Source organism: Pelophylax lessonae, assembly GCF_965119305.1.
Source record: "Pelophylax lessonae genome assembly, chromosome: 1".
Classification (NCBI taxonomy): Eukaryota; Metazoa; Chordata; class Amphibia; order Anura; family Ranidae; genus Pelophylax; species Pelophylax lessonae.
The window spans coordinates 89030328-89041376 of NC_138768.1; positions in this window are offsets into that span (position 1 = coordinate 89030328).

Genomic DNA, 11049 nt, shown 5'->3' on the forward strand with positions numbered 1-11049 from the left:
GCCTTGAGGGGCCCTCTAGGTCTAGGGCAGTGCTAAACTTATCATCCAATTTCTAAATTGTTGCATTTGAAAATTTCAAAAGCCAGTAGAAAGAAACAGTAATAGTAACAAAAACACTTGTGGGTTTAATTATAATTTTTTTTTTGTATAATTATCCATTAGGGGGCATGGCAGGGGGTGTGTCCTATGCCTACATACTTTTGCGAGTGGGTGTCCCTCTTTCCCATCTCAAAAAGTTGGGAGGTATGGTCAGTTGCCAGCAGTCCCTAAGGAGGTAATGCTACATATATACATTATATATTGTAACAGGAAGTCAGCTAAATCTGGGAATGTAGTCACAGGAAGGAGATACATTTCCACCTGATTTAGAAAGTCCATTAATTAATTTAGGGTGTTGGCTACAGAGCTAGCCAGCAGGAAGTTGAAAGGCCTTCACCTGTTCAGAATGAGGGAGTTAAGGCTCTATAATTTGTTCAGAGAAATTCCTATTGTTTGCTGCCTCCAGAAGCTGTGTCCTGAAGCCATGTGGGCTGGGAGCAGGAGGACAGTCAGCGTGTGCCTCCCGACAGGATGTGTGGGCCTGGGAGAAGACCCCCCGGAGTGATGTGTGCCCGGGACGGTAACCAAGGGTGAATACGTCTCAAAGGTGAGAAGACGAACTGTTGATGTGAAAGAAACAAAAGGACTGTGTTGCCCTGTGAAGCTATTATAAAAGGACTATTGAGTGTCCGCTGTAGGACAAGGAAGTCTGCCCGACGGTAGGTTGGAGACAGACACTTAGGCAGGTTCCAGTTGTGAGAAGGTAGCCGCCCACAGAGGCAAGGATTTATTTTCTGTTTTATTTTATTTTGGATGTTTTGCTGCATACAGCCTGGTGAAGAAAACACCATTTAATAAACCACACTGTTTGTTTGCAAGCACTTGTCGGCTACCTCTCTGGGAAAACGCACCCCCCAAGGGGTCATCCACACCCGCCACCGAGCTAATCCCTCACATATGGTGGAGGTATGCAGTGGGCATAAGCAGAGATCCCTGCAAGGAAGTGCAAATGTTTGATGAACTTTATCTGGTGCATGAGATTGCACAATCTATGTGTGCAGGAGAGAAGATCCTGACAGAAAAAAAAAAAAAAGTGTTTTAAAGAGACAGCGGTCTCAAAATTATTTGATGAACTTTGTTGTGTCTGGTGCAAGTGACTGCACAAACTGTGTGTGCAGGAAAAGAGATCTTGCAAGAGAGAGAGAAAAACTACATGTGTTAAAGAGACAGTGGTCTGAAAAATTTTTGCTGGACTGTGAAAAATTTGTTTGTGGAGTTATTGAAGATGGGGCGTTCAAAACGCCTGAAGAATGCAAAGATAGATGAAATGAGAGACCGGATTCTATGGATGGAGGGGATGTTGCCGTCTGAACCAGCCCCATCCATGCCTAAAGAGAGTCTACTAAAGAGGAAGGTTGTTGTCCCTAGCAACACTGATGAAACCGCTATGGAGACGCAGTGTGCTCAGATGAAAAGTAAACTCAAAATGGAGGAGATGTTGAAACATCTGATTATATCAAATGCAGCTCAACAGCAAGCAAATGCAGCTCAACAGCAGGCAAATGCGGATTTTCAGCAGAGCTTTGCAGCTCAACAAAAGGCTCATCAAGAGAGCATGGCAGGCTGGAAACAGAGACGCCAGCAGCCAATGGAGGCCATCGGTTTGGAGGAAACCGAGTATGTGTGCAGGGCTGAGTTGGATGCCTTGCAACGGAAAATGGAAGAAAAGGAACAAGCCTTGGAATTGCTTAAAATGGAGCATAGAAACTTGCAGGAAATGAATGAACTACTCAAGTCTCATGTGTTACAGTGGGAAGAATCCACTGCTCTTCTTTTGGTCGAGTTGCAAAAACGCAGAGAGACTATAATGGAGAAAGATACCATCCTCATGGAAAAGGAAAGTGAAATTCAGACTTTGCAGAAGCAAAGTATGGCTGATATGTTGGAGTTGCGTAATCAGCTGGAAAAAAGTCTTCAGTCTTTGGGAGCTACAAAAATAGACCTGCAGGAGTCGCAGGAACAGAATGTCGCTCTGAAAACGACATTGTCTCTCAGCGACAACGAGAAAAGTGAAAGAGAGGCTAAATTACTGAGTACTGTGTATGAGCTCACTACTTTGAGCAATGTGGTAAATGAATGGCGTGCGGACTGTGAAAGTTGGAAAGGGGAAGCCCAACGTGTCCAGCAGCAGTTAAAGGAGAAAGAAGCCTGTGTGGCAGAATTACATTCTTATTCCCAGATGCTAGCCAATGAGGTGAAGGCTCTTATGCAGGGAAAAGGAGATTGTGAACATAAGAGGGAAAAAGTAGAGGCACAGCTTCTGGAATCGCAAGTCAAGGTGTCAGAAGGTGACCGATTGTGTGCTAAGCTGTCAGAGAAGGCAAACCGACTGCAGGTTGAGTTGGACAATGTTACAAATCAGCTTTCTCAAGCAGACAGCAAATCTAGAGAAATTGCGGAAGATTTTTCTATCTTGGAATCGCAGCTGCAAGACACGCAGGAACTCTTACAGGAAGAGAGGTGTCAAAGGCTGAGTTTTAGCACAAAGCTCAAACAAATGGAAGATGAGAAAAATGGCTTCCTGGAACAATTAAAAGAGGAGGCGGAAGCAAAGAAAAACCTATCAGAGCAAGTCGCAACATTGCAAGCTCAGATAGCGGATATGAAAAAACGCATGGAAGAAAGCGTTGGTTCATTACAGTGTGTTGAAGATGTGAAAAAGAAGTTTGATCAGATGCTTGGTGAAGAGAAGACTGTGTCTGCAAAATATGCAGAAGAACGCGCACGTGCAGAAACGGAGGTGCGTGATAACGAGAGCAAAGCCCTGTTCTTGGCTCGCTCTTTGGAGGAAGCTCTAGAGTGTAAGGCTGAACTAGAAAGTGTTAAACAGCTGCGTACAGAAATGGAAGAATTGGTCAGCTCCAAGGATGATGTTGTGAAAAGCGTTCAGGAGCTAGAAAAGTCTAAGCGAGCCTTAGAACAGCAACTAGAAGAGATGAAGATTCCGTTGCAGGAACTGGAAGAGGAATTCCAGGCAACAGAGGATCTGTCCCAAAGAGGGGATAGTGTGCCTGATGCAGTTTTTAAAAGGATCAGTGTTTTGGGGTCTGTCCTGAGTGAGCCTCAGAAATGTGACGACATGTGGCTTGAATCACCCCTTTGGAATAAACCGTTCCTTCAAAAACTTCAAGCATTGGAAAATGTATCATTAGAGCTTCAGCAAACAAAGGAGCTGAGTAAGAAATGTGGTGATTTCTCAGTTCAGGCTGAAAACCTAGTGGAGAAAACTAAGGCTGTTGGTGAAAACGTGAAGCAAATGAATAAGTGCCTTTCAGGGAGTGTTTCCAAAATGGAACTGGTGAAAGACGGGTGGCAGAAGTTTGATCGTGATCTTGAGATGCATTCCATGTGGAATTCAGATAGAGAAAAAGAACTAGGTGACCTTGAGCGGTCAAATAGTTCAGCAGAAAGTGCATTGAAGAAACCTGTAAAAGAATGTGTTGCAGTTCCATGCTTCTTCACTGATGCAGAGAGGAGGTCTATAATGGATACCACCCAGATCGCTGGGTTCAACTGTGTTGTTGCCTTTGACCCCTATGTTGGTGGAAGGAAAGTTGATGATGTTCTGGTTGGCTACTTCTGTGAAGAGTTTGGCAAGAAATATAAACTGAATATCAAATCAAATAGTAGGCCTTTACTGCGACTCGCTCAGGAGGGCGAAAAGTTTAAGAAGTTGATGAGTGCAAATGCTTCAGATCTGCCTATGAATATGAAATGTTTGAATGATATTGATATCTCTGGGAAAAGGAACAGGGGTCACTTTGAAGAAATGTGTGACAGCCTGTTGTCTCAATTGGAAAATCCTCTGCACAGCATCTTAGAGCAAGCAAAGCTCAAGAAGGAAGATCATTCCCTTTTACAACAAAAAGTCAATGATTGTGTACAGCTGTATGGAGAGGCAACTCAAGTCACAGAGGGATGTCAAGAGTCCCTACTTGGAACAAAGCTTAGTGAAGCAAAGGTTCTCAAAGTTGTGTGGAAAACATTTATGGATTGCAGAGAGAGGCGTCTTAAGAATGTTGAAGACATTAAGACTAGCCCAATTGAGTTGCCTATGGATCACGGTCCTCCGTGGTGGATTGGACAGACGGTTATGAGGGACAAGCTGTCTGACATTTATGAGAAAGCTGTCAATGAAGATGACAGAAACGAGAAGGAGCGAAATGATGCCAAAAATGCAGTTGAAGAATGTGTATATGAGATGAGAGACAAACTGTGTGGCATTTATGAGAAATCCGTCAATGAAGATGACAAAACAGTTTCATCCGGAAGCTTGAGGATAATAGGAGGCTTATCAGTGAGTCAGCAGTGCTTGACACATGCGTGCCTGGAAATCTGTGTCCCAACCCTAGGGTTGAAACAAGAGGGGGGGGTATGTAACAGGAAGTCAGCTAAATCTGGGAATGTAGTCACAGGAAGGAGATACATTTCCACCTGATTTAGAAAGTCCATTAATTAATTTAGGGTGTTGGCTACAGAGCTAGCCAGCAGGAAGTTGAAAGGCCTTCACCTGTTCAGAATGAGGGAGTTAAGGCTCTATAATTTGTTCAGAGAAATTCCTATTGTTTGCTGCCTCCAGAAGCTGTGTCCTGAAGCCATGTGGGCTGGGAGCAGGAGGACAGTCAGCGTGTGCCTCCCGACAGGATGTGTGGGCCTGGGAGAAGACCCCCCGGAGTGATGTGTGCCCGGGACGGTAACCAAGGGTGAATACGTCTCAAAGGTGAGAAGACGAACTGTTGATGTGAAAGAAACAAAAGGACTGTGTTGCCCTGTGAAGCTATTATAAAAGGACTATTGAGTGTCCGCTGTAGGACAAGGAAGTCTGCCCGACGGTAGGTTGGAGACAGACACTTAGGCAGGTTCCAGTTGTGAGAAGGTAGCCGCCCACAGAGGCAAGGATTTATTTTCTGTTTTATTTTATTTTGGATGTTTTGCTGCATACAGCCTGGTGAAGAAAACACCATTTAATAAACCACACTGTTTGTTTGCAAGCACTTGTCGGCTACCTCTCTGGGAAAACGCACCCCCCAAGGGGTCATCCACACCCGCCACCGAGCTAATCCCTCACAATATTCAGTATATATACACTGTTAAAAATACATTTAAGGAACACTTTGAAAACACATCAGATCTCAATGGGGATAAATGCTGGATATCTATACTGTTATTGACTGGGTATTGTGTTAGGAACGAAAAGATGCCACATCGATTAACGGAAATGAAAATTATCAACCTACAGAGAGCTGAATTCAAAGACACCCGAAAATCAAAGTGAAATAATGATGTAGCAGGCTAAATTTCATTGTAGCAACTCAAAATGGTACTCAGTAGTTTGTATGGCCCCCCACGTGCTTGTATGCATGCCTGACAACGTCGGGGCATGCTCCTACGGATGGTGTCCTGGGGTATTTTCTCCCAGATCTCGACCAGGGCATCACTGAACAAACTGAGGTGAAACCTGGCAGCGTTGGGTGAACCGAAAGATAATGTCCTAGAGGTGAAGAAGGAGGGGGGGGGGAATATTGGGACTTTGCATGAGGACATGACATGGTAGGGTCATATACCTCCATCCCTGAAGCAATTTGAATAAAAACAAGGGGAAGTTTGGGACTTTAAATGAAACCGCTGCTTCAATCTAAGGGAATTAGATAAATGGGTAATGTGATATATGTATGATAGTATCTCTATATATAGGGTCATAACACAATAAACATAATATATAAGAATTATCACATTTAATTCATGTAAAATACACATGGCATAAAATGCAGTAATGATAGTAATCATGACAAAAACAGGTTATTCCATATAATACATAAATATCAGCATATTGATACAAAGCATACAATGATTGCACATATTAATGTCAATACTGACCTAAATGTCTCTCTAATCAAGCAACAACATAGAAAATAAATAATGTTTAAAAAATATTAAATTTCATAGAGATACTGTATACTGGTAGTAAACGTATGGTGGTAGGGCGTTGCATCTAGAATAGCTCTATGCGTTCCGTGAATATATTCACTCATCAGGAGCAGATGGGAAGTGTGCAAATGTACATATCTACAATAGAATACAAACCAATTAGGTTAATATGCCAGTGGGCCAAAGAAAAAGGGGAAAGAAGAAACAAAGAGAAAAGGAGAACAAAGGAATTCCCCTAATGATACTTACAGATCCACGGGGGGATCATATGTGAAACATAGAAGAAGTAATATGGAAAAATAGATGGTGCGTGGGGAGTGTCTTTTCCGGGAGCTGTGGCTGTCCCAGAGGTGTTCTATTGGATTTAGGTCAGGTGAGCCTGGCTGCATACTCTCGCCACACGAGGCTGGGCATTGTCGTGCACCAGGAGAATCCCAGGACCCACTGCACCAGCGTAGGGTCTGACAATGGTTCCAAGGATTTCATCCCGATACCTAATGGCAGTCAGGGTGCCATTGTCCAGCTTGTAGAGATCTGTACATCCCTCCATGCATATGCCTGTCCAGACCATCACTAACCCACCACCAAACTGGTCATGCTGAATGATATTACTAGCTGCATAACGTTCTCTACGGCTTCTCTGGACCCTTTCATGTCTGTCACATGTGCAGGGTGAACCTGCTCTCATCTGTGAAAAGCACAGGGTGCCAGTGGTGAACCTGCCAATTCTAGTGTTCAATGGCAAGGGCCTACTAGAGGACGTCGGGCCCTTAGGCCACCCTCATGAAGTCTATTTCTGATTGTTTGGTCAGAGATATTCACACCAGTGGCCTGCCGGAGGTCATTTTGTAGAGCTCATCCTGTTCCTCCTTGCACAAAGGAGCAGATACTGGTCCTACTTATGGGTTAAGAAAGATCCTACTGCGGCCCTGTCTAACTCTCCTAGAGTAACTGCCTGTCTCCTGGAATCTCCTCCATGCTCTTGAGACTGTATGCTGGGAGACACAGCAAACCTTCTGGCAATGACATGTATTGATGTGCCATCCCGAAGGAGTTGGACTGCCTGTGCAACCTCTATAGGGTCCAGGTATTGCCTCATGTTACCAGTAGTGACACTGACCCTAGCCAAATGCATAACTAGTGAAAAACAGTCAGAAAAGATGAGTAGGCGAAAATGTCAGTGGCCTCTACCTGTAAAACCATTTCTGTTTTGGAGGTCATCTCATTGTTGCCAATCTAGTGCACCACAAATTTTTTTTCACCTTTCAAACACTTTTTGCTGAAGGAAAACTGAGGAACGTTCACTGGTCACATGCTTACTAATCCCTCTATGGAGTGAAGTTAGACCAGTGGCGTACTAACGGGGCGGGGGGCGGGGGGGGCGGCCCGCCCCGGGTGCCACGCACTGGGGGGGTGTCAGGCTGCTCAGAATATCAGTCAGTGTGAAGGAGCTGCAGCTCCTTTAGTCCGCGCTGCTCGCGGGGGCGGCGGCCGGCGGGAAGAAGGTGACCACTGAGCAGCCTCCTTCTGTGTGACTGTCTGGATTGGAGAGGAGATGGGACAGCTGGATATAGAGGGATTCATCTTTCCGTACTTCTCCTGCTGCCGTTGAATTGCCGATTCTCCTCTCCCTCCTGCAGTCAGTTAGCGGCAGCAGGAGGAATATGTAAAGATCAAATCATCTATATGCAGCTGTCCCATCCCCTCTCCTATACAACTTGCTGGCCCCCTAGTGCTCTCCAGCCCCCCCCCTCCCCCTGCTCTAAACACCCCCCCTGCTCTAAACACCCCCTTGCTCTAAACACCCCCTTGCTCTAAACACCCCCCCTGCTCTAAACACCCCCCCCCCCGCACTAAACACCCCCCCCGCTCTAAACACCCCCCCCGCTCTAAACACCCCCTTGCTCTAAACACCCCCCCTGCTCTAAACACCCCACCCTGCTCTAAACACCCCCCAGTGCTCTAAACACCCCCAGTGCTCTAAACACCCCCCTGCTCTTAACACTCCCCCTGCCCTTAACCCCTCAGTGCTCTTGCCCCCCCCAGCGCTCCTTAGCCCCCCAGTGCTCTTCAGCTCCCCGCAGTGCTTTTCATCTCCCCCTATGCTCTCTGGCTCCCCCAGTGCTCTCCACCCCCCTGTGCTCCCTGCCTCCCCCCTCAGTGAGTTCCAGTTCCCCCCATGCTCTCCATCCCCCTGGTTTTCCCTGCCCCCCCCCAGTGCTCTCCACCCCTGCGCCTTCCAACCCCCCTACAATGCTTTTCAAACCCCTCTTAATTCTCTCCAGTCCCCCTCCGCGCCCTTCAGCTCCTCCAGTGCTCTCTGCTTGCCCTGTGCTCTCCGGCCCCCCTAATGCTCTTCTATCTTCTATCATGTCTGCAGTCTCTGACCTTCTTTTGTATCATGTCTGCAGTCTCTGACCATCTCTTGTATCATGTCCTCAGTCTCTGACCATCTCTTGTATCATGTCCTCAGTCTCTGACCATCTCTTGGATCATGTCCTTAGTCTCTGACCATCTCTTGGATCATGTCCTCAGTCTCTGACCATCTCTTGTATCATGTCCTCAGTCTCTGACCATCTCTTGTATCATGTCCTCAGTCTCTGACCATCTCTTGTATCATGTCCACAGTCTCTGACCATCTCCTGTATCATATCCTCAGTCTCTGACCATCTCTTGTATCATGTCCTCAGTCTCTGACCATCTCTTGTATCATGTCCTCAGTCTCTGACCATCTCTTGTATCATGTCCTCAGTCTCTGACCATCTCTTGTATCATGTCCTCAGTCTCTGACCAACCATCTCCTGTATCATGTCCTCAGTCTCTGACCATCTCCTGTTTGTTGTCTGCAGTCTCTCACCATCTCTAGTATCCCCGTCCGTAGTCTCTGACCATCTCTTGTATCATGTCCTCAGTCTCGGATTTCTCTTGTATTGGGTCCGTAGTCTCTGACCATCTCTTGTATCATGTCCTCAGTCTCTGACCATCTCTTGTATCATGTCCTCAGTCTCTGACCATCTCTTGTATCATGTCCTCAGTCTCTGACCATCTCTTGTATCATGTCCTCAGTCTCTCACCATCTCTTGTATCATGTCCTCAGTATCTGATTTCTTTTGTTTTAGGTCCGTAGTCTCTTACCATCTCTTGCATCATGTCCTCAGTCTCTGACTATCTCCTTTAGCATGTCTCCAATCTCTTACTCAAATTTAAACACATTGATAATAGTATTAGCTATCTGTCTATGCCAAAGGTAGGACTGTGCAGGGGAGGCAGAGAGTGCAAAAGGGGGAACTGTGATTAGAGAGACAGGGGGGGGGGCAGACTGCAAAGGGCACTGTGGTAGGGGGGCTGGGAAATTTGTGCAATAAATATTCTTGGAGACATTACAAATTTTTGCGGGTGTTTTTACATTTTAAAGTGGGGGGGTGCCAGATATAGGATCCGCCCCGGGTGCCAAATGCTCTAGGTACGCCACTGAGTTAGACTGATGGCACTTTATTTATTTTTGCAAACCTCATTGAGGTTTACTGGTCACTTTTTGGTTTATATCTCTAATACCTTGCTTGGAAGGAATACCAAGTAACTGGCTTTGGACACGTGTTTAGTTACGTAGGGCCTAATTTACATTAAATGTTTCACTTTGTGAGGATCAGCAGCATACCCTTTGTTGGTGTCTATATGATCTTCTAGCGCAGGTTTTTTTTATAATTGTTATTGGTTTCCTCACTTTGTGAGTATGTCTTGCAGCTATGGAGATTTTTTTATCATGCAAACTAGGAATGCGGATGAACTTTTTTCTCAAAACATAGACACCACAGGTTTGAACCAGAATTTCAGACTTCTCAAACAGACATTAGACAAGCAGATTTGTACATGGTGGGATGTCTTCACAATTAGCAAATATGTTAAGGATGGGATTACACTAGGTAGGTTACGGTGGGAAGTGGCTTCCAATGATAGAATGGTGGGCAAGGAAATAGAAATGGAATGGTTCTCTTTCTTCAATTCGGCGGAGAAAAAAACTATTGGAACTAATTATTTCTAGAAAAGAAGGGAAGCTTAAAATATTGGATGAGAAAATGAGGGGGCTCAAAGATAAACTTACCCCATTGGAGGATACTGGTAATTATAAGGTGAAAATGAAATCCATGCAAGAATTTGTGTGAAAATTGGATAGGGACACCCAACACAAAAAAACTCTAAAAATATAACAGAAATATTAATGATTACAAAATGAACAAAGTTTACAAATGGCAAGATGAACAAGAAAACCAAGCGGGTTTCCAGGGCTTCCACAGAGTAGAGAGGAACTCCTGAGGAGTTACCACGGGGGGAACTCCGGGGCTAGGGGGTACAATATACCATCAGGCAACCAATCAAATCATAAACAATATTAAAACCCCCCACCAACCCAATATGAAGGAGCTCATCCTAGAAGTGTTAAGAGATGAGTATTACCCTCCAGGTAATAGATATAATAGGGAGGGTGGAGGTCGAGGGCGAGCCTCTTGGCAGTATAATAACAAATACCCCCGCAAGAGGGGGTTTTTCCACAAGGGGAAATGGTGGCCCACCCTGGAGGGGGAGGGGCAACCCCAACTCCCACCCAAGGGGGAGGGGTGGGAATTTCACCCCCCCAACAAGGACGGAGCAAGAATGGACCCCATGGAATCACAGTTCATCACCCTACAACAATCACAGGGAAGGAGGAAAAAAAGACCAAAGGGATGTAGAGGAGGGCAAGAAAAGAAAAAGAGAGACTAGGAATGTTTAACCTAAGTGATGCCATCTTTGCTGAAGATGAAATGAGGATTTTGGAGCTGGGTCTCAAGTTTGTGCAAGAAAAAAAATCTGGTCAAATTCGGAGCCTTCATTGACCTACAAAAATTCAGGAGAAAAATAAATATAAAAAAACAGTATGCTCAACAAAATTGTCATACTAATGAGCAGACGGAGGAGAATGAGTTTGCACACACTGAGTTGAGGAACAATTCGATATTTAACCCAAAACCTAAAAGTAATCAT